This window comes from Gossypium arboreum, chromosome 11 (genome assembly GCF_025698485.1).
Source record: "Gossypium arboreum isolate Shixiya-1 chromosome 11, ASM2569848v2, whole genome shotgun sequence".
In the NCBI taxonomy this organism is placed as follows: domain Eukaryota; kingdom Viridiplantae; phylum Streptophyta; class Magnoliopsida; order Malvales; family Malvaceae; genus Gossypium; species Gossypium arboreum.
The window spans coordinates 126,426,620-126,439,550 of NC_069080.1; the positions used below are offsets into that span (position 1 = coordinate 126,426,620).

At 29.5% G+C, this 12,931-nt stretch overlaps 2 long non-coding RNA genes across 2 annotated transcripts; both read right to left on the minus strand.

The window, feature by feature from the left end:
* Positions 1–213: 213 nt before the first annotated feature.
* LOC108451852 (uncharacterized) lies at positions 214–1,289 on the minus strand. Its single transcript, XR_001866305.2, has 2 exons — positions 919–1,289; positions 214–598 (listed from the first exon to the last, which is right to left on the minus strand). It is a non-coding gene; the product is annotated as an uncharacterized LOC108451852 (long non-coding RNA).
* A 3,999-nt stretch (positions 1,290–5,288) lies between these two features.
* LOC128284229 (uncharacterized) lies at positions 5,289–7,818 on the minus strand. The gene is made up of 2 exons (XR_008274605.1): positions 7,729–7,818; positions 5,289–5,538 (listed from the first exon to the last, which is right to left on the minus strand). It is a non-coding gene; the product is annotated as an uncharacterized LOC128284229 (long non-coding RNA).
* Between the last annotated feature and the right edge of the window lie 5,113 nt (positions 7,819–12,931).

The window sequence follows — 12,931 nt, forward strand, 5'->3', positions numbered from 1 at the left end:
ATTTAGTTCATTTTTGTTCTTGTTTAATTGATGACTTGTAATTTAGTTGTTTTTGAACTTAGTAGGTGAAGTACTTGATGTAATTAGGTGATGTTATGCTGATAAATCAGCTTTGCAAAGTGTACAAGCTTCATTTTGTTAAGTTTCAATGTATTAGTGGAGTTAGGTGATTGTTTAGGTAACCTTACTGATTTTGACAAGCTGATTGCTTGGTTTATGTATTGGCATTATGCCATTATTCATTCTTAATGAAAATGTTCATCATTTTTCATCCAAGAAACTCTTCATTGTTCCTTGTGTGAGTACCCAAATTTGCCCGGGCCCAAACCATTGACCGGCCCGAACATAAAAAATAATAAAAAAACAAAAGGCCCAAATCCTACCCATTTTACAAACAAATCCTAAACCCTTAACCCAATCGGCCCAATAGGCCCAGTGTCCAAACTAAGCCTCAGCTAGCCGAAACCTTAGCTAGCCTCAGCGCCACGCCTCCCCTTTGCTGCCCACGTGCTTCAGCAGCGCATTCGATGCCCGAGGACCGGCTCTGCCCATCCTTTGCACCAAAATGGAAGTCTCCGCCCCGTTGACCTTTGTGCGTCTGCAAAAGAAGGCAAAAAAAAGAAACAAAACAAGACCACAAAGCAGAGAGCAGAAACGAGGCAGGAAAAGAAGCAAAATCGACAATAGCAATAATAAAATCAATTGTATTTCAGCTATAAAGCCCCAACAAAAAAATAGAGATTTTTTACATAATATCAATCAAAAAAATTTCAAAGAAAAGAGGTGACTGTTCTTTTTTTCTCTTTCAATTTGATTCAATACTTTACTGTTTTCTTTTTTTCGTGGTTTTTCTTTATTTTTTTCATTTTTTGGACTATTTATAAAAAGAAAAGAAAGGGATAAAAGCGAGTAACTCACCTGAATCGTAGACCGTTGGTATATATCGGAGTTTCTTCTCCGTTGAAACCAGATCTAATAAAGAGGGTGATACTATCTTTTTGATTCTTTGCTATCATAGAGGTTAGATTCTTGATTGCGGGTCTGAACGGGGTTAGAATCCGAACAGACCACCCTCCGTCGGCCACCGTTTGCGGTGGCTACATGGTGGCTTGGGCTTGTCCTCTTTGGGGTTTGGATGGATGAAAACAGCTAGGGTTAATATCAAAAAGGGAAGGGTTGATTGATCTATTAAAGAGGGCTTTATATGCTTGAGAAAACGACGTCGTTTGGGGCCTGTTCTGGTGGCCTCAAAACGACGCCATTTTATGTTATGCCTGTGCAACTCGACCCGACCCGCTAGGCAGACCCGCACGTTTCTGAAATGGATGGGTTAATTTCTTCTTTAATCCTTCCGTATTTTCGTTATCATCCAATTTCATCCTATTACTTGATTTTACTTCCTAATTTCACCCTTTTATTTTATTTTTTACGCGATTTGACCCCTCTATTTATCAAAAAATGGTGCGTTCAGGATTTTGGGGATATTTTTCTAATTAACCCTCCATTTCCTTTGCATATTTCATTTCACCCCTTTTGTTTTCTTTTTATTTTGTTCTATCTTTCCTTTCAATTCGATTTAAATTTCAATTAGTCTTTTATTTTATTTTATTTTAATTCATTGGTTCATTCACTTATTTAGTTGTTTATATATGTTATTCGTTTATGTATTTATGTTAATTCTTGTACTCAATTGTTAGTTGTTCTCCCATCCTTTTTATTCATCACTTTTTGCATATATTTTTTACCTATTGACTTTATCATAATTAGTATTATATTATTATTAGGTATTTTAAGTCTATTCTACGCATTTTAAACTATTATTTCTTTTTAATTTTTTATGTATTATCTATTTTAATCTATCATACATACTATTACGAAGCCTTATATGTCCCTTTTGTTTTAAATTAGTTTATACATATAATATGTATTTTAAAATTTCTTATATATTATTTAGTTATATTGATTTATATGTTAATCGTTTCAAATGTTTTTTATTGTTATTTATTTTAAACTTCCTATAAACTACTTATTTTATTTCATTTGTTATTATTATTATTATTACTATTGCTATCATCATATTATTAAGTTAATTAATTTTATATTGATTCCGTCATTTTTTTTCTTTTGTATTTATCTACATTATTATTACTATTATTATCGTATTTATTTTTGGACATATCATACATTTTAAATTATTATAAATTTTAAATATTTTATATATATCACTTCTTTTAAATCATCATACGTAGTATTTATTTTGAGATTCTTGTACATATCTTTATATTTTAAATTATTACATGTATACATATATATTTTTATTTAAACGTTTTATATACATTATTTTACTTCAAATTTCTCTTTTCACATTATTCATTCTAAATATTTCACACGTCATTTGAGTTAAACCATCTTATATATTATCTATTTTAAATTTTTATATGTTATTTAGTTACACTATTTTATATGAAAACTATTTTAAATTCTTTTTACTATTTATCGTAAACCTTTATTATTATTAATTCTAAGACTTTATATGTTACTTATTTTAAACTTTTATATATATTATTTATCTTGGATTTTTATACATATATATATTTTTATTTAAATTATTTTTTGTACAATATTTATTTTAAATTTCTCTTTTACCCATTATTTATTTTAAACTCTTTTATAAGTTATTTTAAAGGGTTCTTTTTATTTTGTGTATTATTCATCTTGATTTATTTAACATATTGTTTATTTGAAATTTGCTTTATATATTATTTTATTTTAAATTGTTTTACATTTTATTCATGTTAAATCTTTTTCATACGTCGTTTATTTTGAACCATTCTTTAGCATTATGAGTTTTAAATCTTAATTATTTCATTGGTTATCAATTTTAAACTTTCACCCTATTTGCTTTGAATCGTTTTTTTCGCATGTTATTTTACGTTGTTTGTCTTTGATTATTGATTGGCTTAGCTCGAATCACGTTGTATACCAAACTCCAACGTATTTGTTCAATATAGACTTTATTCAAAACAAAATGAACGTGCATCATCAAATGCTATACTTATTATTATTCAAAAAATAAAAATTTCAAAATAAGGCAATGTTTCGCATTTTGGAACATCGAAGAATTGTGCCCTAACTTACGGGGTTTCGATTCTCTCGTTGATTTTAAATAGCTAAATATCCCTTTGAGTTTTTAAAATACACGGGATTCCAATTTAAATTAAAGACGACCTTGCACTCGGGAATTCATGGTATTGTGTCCTAACTTATGGGATGTGATACTCCAACATCTCGAGATAAGGAAATCATTAACAATCGTTTTGAGTTAATTAAAGAATTTTAACATCAATGTTAATAAAAAAAAAGGATCGTATTTCAAATCCATTCCCGATTTTTAACTTTCGACATTAAGACACTAACTAATCAATTCGGTACCAACTTTGGGGCGTGTTGGGGTGCTAATCCTTCCTCGCATGTAACCGATTTCTGAATCCTTTTCTCTTGAGTTTCGTAGACCAAAAACACTGTTTTAATAAACTAAAACGTTTTATTAAAGCAAACGTTTTATTAAAGCAAGGGTGATCCGATCACACCTAATAAAGATCGGTGACGACTCCCCGTTTTAATTTTCATTTTCAAAACAAAGTCGATTCCCGTTTTCAAAAAAATGGTTTCAACACCTTGCCTATCTCAAAATTCTGTTTTAACTCTGTTTGTTTCTTCTGCAATTATCGAGCCTTGCTGCTCAAGCTTCTTCTGAACTTTGCTTGTTCTTTGCTCACAAAACCATCACGAGTATCCTTGCCTCTGAAGCTAAGGAAAACATCATATGTGCTTGCTTTGATCATATCAGCAGCAGCAGCAGAGGAAGAAGAAGAAAAAGAAGATGTTGAAGCAAGCATATTGATGTTTTGCCGGATTTGATGAAAGATAATTGGATTATGAGTAAAGCTACTGTGTTTTAAGATAATTACTCATAGATTTGGTTGTTTCTTAGAAACTTATAGGCTATAGCCATACATCAACTGGTAAAGCGTGTGGGACCTAAAACCTTCAGATTAATTGTACCACTTTAAGTGCCTCCAACTAATCGAGAGCTACATTTAAAGCTTTGGGTTAACCTATCCCTAACTTGTGATTGAAATTATATTCCAATCACTCTACTTTCAGAAATTTTATAATCACCACTAATATTAACTTCCGCGGCATGTTAATTTAAAGGATTAATAATAAGTTTAGCCCCTAAACTATATCTAAAATATTAATTTGATACTTCTAAATCTTTTCTCAATATAGAAGTCTTATGAATTTCGTTCGAGGATTCAAATCAATATTTCTTGAATTTAAAAAAATAGAATTTTAATAAGAAATTTTAAAAGTTTCAAATTGATAATTTAGTTATAGTTTTGGACCTAATTTGGTTATTAACACTTTAAATTAACATGCCACACTACCTTTTTAAAAGAAGTTAACATATGAGTGAAAAAATGTAACCATTTGATAACTTTAATGACAATTATATAACTTTAGAAGGTAAAGTGTAATGATTTTTTTACCCTCCAACTTTTTAAAAAATTAATTCTCTTGCGTTTTTGTGGAATCATTCTAAAATAGATGGTAAGGTTAATGTTTTTTAACTTCATAATTGATGTAGCATACACATGGATGACACGCTAGTATTTAATTAATTTTAAAATTTTAAGAATTTAAAATCATTTAAATTATTTAAAAGTACAAAATTAAAAATATATATTTTAATATTTAATATTTAAAAAATTAATTAAATGTTAACATGTCATCCGTATGACAATCCATGTGCATGCCACATCGAAAAGTTAATAAATATTATTTTTCCATCCATTTTAGGATAATTTGACAAAAATACAAGTTTAAAAGATAAAAGAGACGAAAAATTAAATTGAGCACTAAAAGATATTTTTAATTATAACTTTAAAAGAACATTTTGATTAATGATTTGGTTTATTTCATAATAATTTTTTTAATATTATATTATTTTTATTTATTAAATACGCAATATTTATATAAATTTTTGTATAGTATCAATAAGATTATTATATATGTTGTAACCATTTTTTTTGAAAAACGGGAATCGACTTAGATTTTGAAAATAAAAATGAATAGAGGAAGTCGCCACCAATCCTTTTTTTGATGAGGTGTGATCGGATCACCTTAAATTTGTAACACCCTTCGCCCGTATCCCTCGCCGGAACAGGGTTCGAGGTGCTACCAGATTTAAACTTATCCATTTATATAAAACCAGACCATAAAAATTTTTGATCAATTTTAAACTTTTCATACACACGTATATTATCCTTTAATCGGGCTTACAAGGCCCAAAATATTCATGAGGCATTATTAAATATTTACCAATATCTTAGTCTTGTATCATTTACTTACTCAACTTTACAACCCTATACATGCCATAGACTCGAAACACTAAGATTTACTTACGCCGATAGCGTAGACTTGACAATGTGATAATATCTCTGACGGCCTCCAACCCGAGCTAACCTGGCAACCCTAGGGAATATGGGAAAGAAAAGGGGAGTAAGCTTTACGCTTAGTAAGTTCATAAGAAAACAATAAGTAACTCATTAACAAGTTTTATCAATGTTTACAACATAATCACAAATTCACTACAAGTTGTCTTCCTGAGCAATAGTAACTAAATTATTTATAACTGGAGCTACAAAACTCCAAATCAATTGCCGTTAATTTTCCCTAAAAATAGACTCATATATCTTCCATCCATAAAATTTTCAGAATTTTAGGTTTGGCCAATCAATACCAAATTTTTCTTAAAGTTTCCCCTGTTTCACTATTTGACTAATCTGACCACTCTTTACTACAAATCAAATTTCTCATTGTACAGAATTCAAAATATGTTCTATTTGATTTCATTTGAAACTAGACTCATTAAGGAGTCTAAGAATATAAATTTTATCTTATAACCATTTTTGTAAAAATTATAATGATTTTCTAAAAATAGAATAGGGACCCTTAAGGGACCCCGAAGTCATTTGACTCTATCCCACGCCACTTCAAATATCTCATTATCAGCAATTCTTTTGCTTACACGGTTTCTTTTATAAGAAACTAGACTCATTAAGATTTAATTACATAATTTATTCAGCTTCTAACACAACTCCAACAATTTATGGTGATTTTCCAAAATCACGTTACTGCTGCTGTCCCAAGCAGATTTATTACAAATTTACTCTTTCACACATTCTTTGCATTCACATTATTTAAACATGTATATCACCAATCAATTTCATCACATATCTATAATTTCACTCAAGCATAATCTCAATACAATACATCATGCTCAATGATTCGCACACAACCGTTCAAATTAGCAATTATAAGATGATTCCGCACATAGTCCAACCTTATCGATAATTTACAATGTTTTTGCCCTTACTCACATATATGACATAGGCATTTTTACCTATGTTTCTCATTTCACATTCATGATTCAATTCCAATCGATCTAACATGCATAAGAATATATCACATACCGCCAACTTAATGCATTGAACAAATTCAATTCTTGATTTAACACAAGGTCTCATAGTCTTAGACTTTTATCAAATCAAGGCATTTAGCACTGCTAGGTTTTAAACCCGATAATATTATTCACCGGGTTAAAGCTTGCTAGGCTCAAAGCCCAAATATCACCATTATAAAGTCGTCTCATAAACAATTCATATAATATAGCATGTATACTGTTCACTTTGCTCTATTTAATCATTCAATCACAATTTATAATTTCCTTTGAATCATTAGATATTTTGCACACTAAGTGTCATTCTCAATATCTCGCACACTAAGTGCCATTCTCAATATTTATTAATTGAGTACCATATTTGATTGCCCCGCACACTAAGTGCCACATTTTGTCGATATGTCGTCAGACATTAAAATATTCACGTATATACAATTTATACAATATTAAAGCAATAGAAACATCAATTTAACAATGCTTATTGCATACGAACTTACCTGGCTAAATTGTAGAGATACCAAAGTTCAGGAGCATTTTGGTAATTTTCTCATTTTTCTCGATTTTCCACCCGATCTTGATCTAAATTAATAATTTTATTCAGTATATTAATTTAGACATTAAAACACCTCATTTCATACAATTTGGTCATTTTTATCATTTTTACAAAATTACCCCTAAAGTTTTACTTTTATTCATTTTAGTCCCTGAGCTCAAAACATGCAAATTAACCATTTTTAACCATAATTAAGCTTAGCCAAATGTTCATAGTATCAAAACAGTCCATAATTCACTTTATGGAAAAATTATAGTTTTGCCCCTAATATTTCAACTTCTTTACAATTTAGTCCCTATATCATAAAAATGAAAATTCATGAAATTTAGTAAAATTTACTATAGACGAATATCACTAGTGTCTCTAGCAGCCCACACATTTCATTTATTTGACATTTTAACCACTAAGTTTTCACATTTATCAATTTAGCCCTTAATTGTCAATTTCACAAAAATTCACTTAACAAAAAGTGTTTAACTATCAACAAGGACTCATATTCTTCCATTAAATTTCAAAGCCCTATTATACTCATCAATGGCAAATATCAAACTATTCAATGGTTTTGCAAAATAGTCCCCTCAATAGATAGATTAAGCAACAACGATCCGAAAATATAAAAATAATTAAAAGCGGGACTAGAAATGCCTACCATGCATTAGCTGAAAGTTGGAAGCTTCTTCCATGGCTTCTCAAGCCTTCATATTCGGCTGGTAAAAAGAGAATGAAAAAGATGACACCTTGATTCTTTTATTATATTCATTTTATTATTATTTTTAACCAATTTACAATATTAACCTTTATACACTTTATTTATTACACCAAATGCCAAGCCATCATATCCCACTATCTCTTTAATGGGATAATTACCAAATAAGGACTTCTACTTTTAAGTTCTATATCTATTTAATACCTTTAGGTTATAGAACACAACTTTTGCACTTTACACAATTTAGTCCTTTTTGTTTAATTAACTATCGAAACGATAAATTTTTTTCAACGAAACTTTAATACCATCTTATTGCCACTACGTAAATATTTATAAAAATATTTACGACTCGGTTTATAGAAATAAGGTCCCGATACCTCATTTTCTAAACCCACTTGACCTTAGGGTCATACCACTTGAACTTAATAAATCGCTTATAAAACAAAAATCACAATATCAAAAACATTTTTAAAATCACAATTAACTTGTAAATATTAAATATAATATTTACCAACCTACTCGTTCGAATTTGGTGGCCCCGAAACCACTGTTCCGATCAACCCTAAAAGAAAGGGCTGTTACAAAATTAATCATTTTAATAAAAGTTAAGATTTACTAAAGCGATAATTTTGGTCTCTGAAAATCGAAAAGCGAGTTCGAGAGTCGATTTACATACGAGGAAGGATTAGCACCCTCGTCGCCCAAAATTGGTACCTAGTTGATTAATTAGTGTCTTAGTGTCAAAAATTTGAAAACTTGAAAGAATTTAAAATACGATCCCTCTTTGTATTAATGCTAATTTAAAAAATGATTGAATAAATTAAAACGGGTGTTAAGGACTCTCTCATCTCGAGGTAATAAAATATCATGCCCAGTAAGTTAGGACACGGCATCTTGAACTTTGAGACTGAGCTTGCCTTTTATTTAAAATTAATGTATTTTAACTTCTTTTTCAAAAGGATATTCGGTTAGTTAGGGTGAATGAAGAAAATCGAAACCCAGTAAGTTAGGACACGTTTCCTCTAATTTCCTAACACCAAATATTGCATTTATTAATAAAAATCTTATCCCGAGGTAACAAAATGTCATACCCGGTAAGTTAGGGCACAACACCTCGTATCTCCGAGAATGTTTCAAAACTCGTGTCGCGATTTAAAAGAGTATTCCGTTATTTACGTTAAATGAGAAAAATCGAAACCCAGTAAGTTAGGGCACGATTGTCTTGAATTACCAAATACGGAATATTACTTTTATGAAAGAATTATTTTAAGGTATCGAGTAAAAAACATAATGTGATTTATAGTAAAACATAAAAGCAAATTATGGTGCTTATACGCAATAATAAGCGTGACAGTGTCAAACATAATAATACGAGCAATTATGAAAGGTGAAATAATAGCAAGGCTAGTAAACAAACGCATGAGGAAAACAAAATGATCGAATACATAAGTAAATTAACGAATAGATAAAATGAATAAAACATGGAACAAAAAGGCAATGATAACGAAAACGATAATAATAATAATATAAATAATAATGGTATAAAGCGATAATGATACATATGATATTAAACATGATAATAATAGTAATAACGTAAATATGAAGTAGTAGGGAACATACGTATACATAAAATATATAATACTAGATAAAAAAGTACACGATATTTATTGAAAGCGGTAATAATATACGTAAAATTTATTAATGACGATACATAAATATATACATGATATATATATGAAACATATACATAATATAGCTATATAAAAAAATACACAACATGTATGGTATATTAAAAAAATAGTATTAAAACATAATACATACATATAATATAAGTATTGATAAAAAGCTAATACTAATAATAGTAATAATAAAATGCTAATAAATAATAGATATAGTATAATAATGGAAATATAAATAGATAATAAACATAATAGATGAGTAATAAGAAAATAAAATATAATAATAATCATAATACAGTGGTAATATAGTAATTACAAAGATGATGATAATAATAATAATATTAAATCAAAGTAAATAATAATACTATATACAACTATACATATATATTTACGTATATAATAAAAATACGCACTACTATATAATAATAATAATAATAATAATAATAATAATAAAGTATAGGAATACGAAAAGCAAATATAATAAAAATATTAAATCAAGGTAATAAAAACAATACTATATAAATATATATATATACATAAAAGCATACATTAATATAGAATAACAATAGTAATAATAGTAATAGAAGTGACAATAATAATGGCATTAAAATAAAATAAATATAAATACAATCAATAATAATGGTAATAAAAAATAGAGCAACAAATAATAACACATTAATAAAATACCAAGGACATGTTAATAATAACGGATTAATGAATTAATGATAAAATGAATAAATAAATACACAAAAAAATAAAGTATAATCATAATAGTAATATTATCAAAATAATAATAATAATAATAATAGTGAATTAAAGTAATAATGATATATTAAATATGTTAATTTAGCATATAATATGGAAAATAAAAAAAGGACCAATTTGAACTTAAAAATAAGGATTTGGGGCGAATTCAAAATAAAAGAAAAAATGGAGGAACCAGCTTAAAAGGCGAGGAAATCATGGAGGGACCAGACGGGGAAATATCCCCTCCCTCCAAAACGATACCGTTCCATCAACTATCCCTCAAATGGTCAGAGGACCAAATTAAAAAAGATTAAAATTACTAGACAGAATTAAGAAAATAAAAAACTGGATTAAAATATAACAGAAATGCGGAAGGACCGCGCAAGCAATTATCCCAATTGGCAGAAACATGCGGATCCTAATGCTCGCGGGTCGGGTCTTCGGGTTTGGCGTGAAACGACGCCGTTTTGGGGAGGGAATGTTTGCCCCAAACGACGTCGTACCAGGGAGGTTATAAAAGCAAAATTTTTTGTTGAAATTTCATTTTTCTGAGTTTAAGAAAAAAAAGGGGGAAGGGGGGGAGCTTCTCTCTGCAGATGGCGAGGGCTCCGGCCAAAGGTCCGGTCATCACCCGCCATAGGCGCCGGCGCGCCGGCCACCTAGGTAAATTTTTTCTTTTTTTTTTTATATTTTTTTATTATACTTAATATATATATATATATATATATGTGTGTGTGTGTGTGTGTGTATTGTTTTAATGGAAGGGATATTATATGTACAAACAAATTCGAAAAGAAAAATAAAAATGAAAAGAAAAGTGGATAAACCTTCGATTCGGTCTTCGATCTATTTTGCTGCGGTTTTTGAGTTAGTGTTTTAGTCTGTTTTTTATTATATTCTCCTTTTGTATTTTGAAAGAAGAAAAAAAAAAAAGAACCCTTTACAATCTCCTCCCCTAGGCTTTTATAAAGCCATTACATATATATTTTTTTATATTTTTACTGCTGTTTGCGTGTCCATCTTGCAGGAGCAGTTGGGGCGGTGCTGAGTAGGTGGTGGCAGACGTCGGTGGTGGATGGGACAGGCATGTGGTCAGAAGACCTTAGGTGCGGCGCACCTAGGGTTTGTTTTGTGTTGTTTTTTTTTATTTTGGTATTGGGCTAGGGTTAGACATTGGGCTGATGTAATTGAGTTAAGTTTGTTGGGTTTTAAGTTTAGTGGGTTTTTGAGTAGATTTGGTTTAATTTGGGCCCGCAAATTGGGCTTGTACAATATATATTTATTTTTTTCTTATAGCGTATATCTAAAATCATTCTAATTTTCCCGGGAAACAATATTTCAAAATTTAATTGAATTTAAGTAATTAATTAAATCTTTAAATCGAATTTTTTAAAAATTTCTTTAATACTATTAATTTTCTTGACTCAAATTTTATTGTCGATGCGTAGCATAAAATTTATGTCATGTACGCTTATATTTGATTGCATAGTACATTAACCACACATATTGTAGGTTTTTATTTTTAATTTTTAAGTAGAAAACTAAAATCCAATCCAAAAAATAATTTAAAATAATTGCTCTTTGCCCGTTGGATCATGAAAACACAAAAGCAAACGCGAACTGTGAGTTTACCAGGTTACTTGTCATAATCTATGGGTTTTTATTCAATTAATAGATGAAATTGAAACAAAATGTGTTTTTTTTAGGCTTTCAACACTCAATTTAACGCTTCAAATGACAAAGGTCCTTATAATTCAGTTTTGAAAGTTTGTGGTTCATATTTTTCAAGTGTGATATCTATAATCGTATTTTGTATTTTATTATCACTTAAATTTTGTATCCTTATTCAAAACATGTAATTCTTCGATCTATTGATTATTGGTGGATTGATTGTTTTCATAGCAATAGACATCTCGATTTTGCCTTAGTTTTATTTAATGATATTATCAAGCGAATTGGCAGGGAGCTTACTCGCACTCTCACCTTACCCTTTGGCACATTCTTATCATACATTTTTAAATGCCTAAACATCTCAACCCATGTTAATCCTCCTATGGTCGTTAAATTTCAACTCATTAGTTTTCATGTTCTTCATCGAGCTAGTTTTAAATTAGACAACTCTATTACCAAAACTTGGGTTAAGGATGACAATCATAATCCTCTAGATGTTGACGATGAAGATTTTGGAGAAGCTCATGGTGATATTCCTCTGGTCGAGCAGGCCCCTCCATCGACCTTTTCATCTGTTCAACCTTCTGCTCTGACTCAATCCGACGACATGTCTACAGTCATTTTTGGTGTTATTACTTCCTTAAGTGAGGAGTTTAGAAGTTTTCGCACCAGTATAGATGATAGACTCTCTAGGATGGAAGACAATATTGCTTTTTTTTATGTCTCAATTTCCTCCTCCTCCTCCACCTCAAGAAGATTAAGATGCATTTTATTTTCTCATGCATTTCACTTATTTGCACATTTTCCTATCTCTATGATTAGAACTTAATGTTTATTTTAGTATCTTGTTTTTAGATACATGATGTTTATTTTCCTTTCACCTTTCTCAATTTCCATTATTGAATTAACTAAGTTTCTTTTAAGTTTTTTTTTGGGAGAAGAGAAGGAAATGTAAATTTTTGATGTTTTGGTTGATTATGTTTATGAGTAATCTTTTAATGCCAACATCAAGTGCTCAAATTTTCTCTTCAATCTTTGTTTCCAAATTT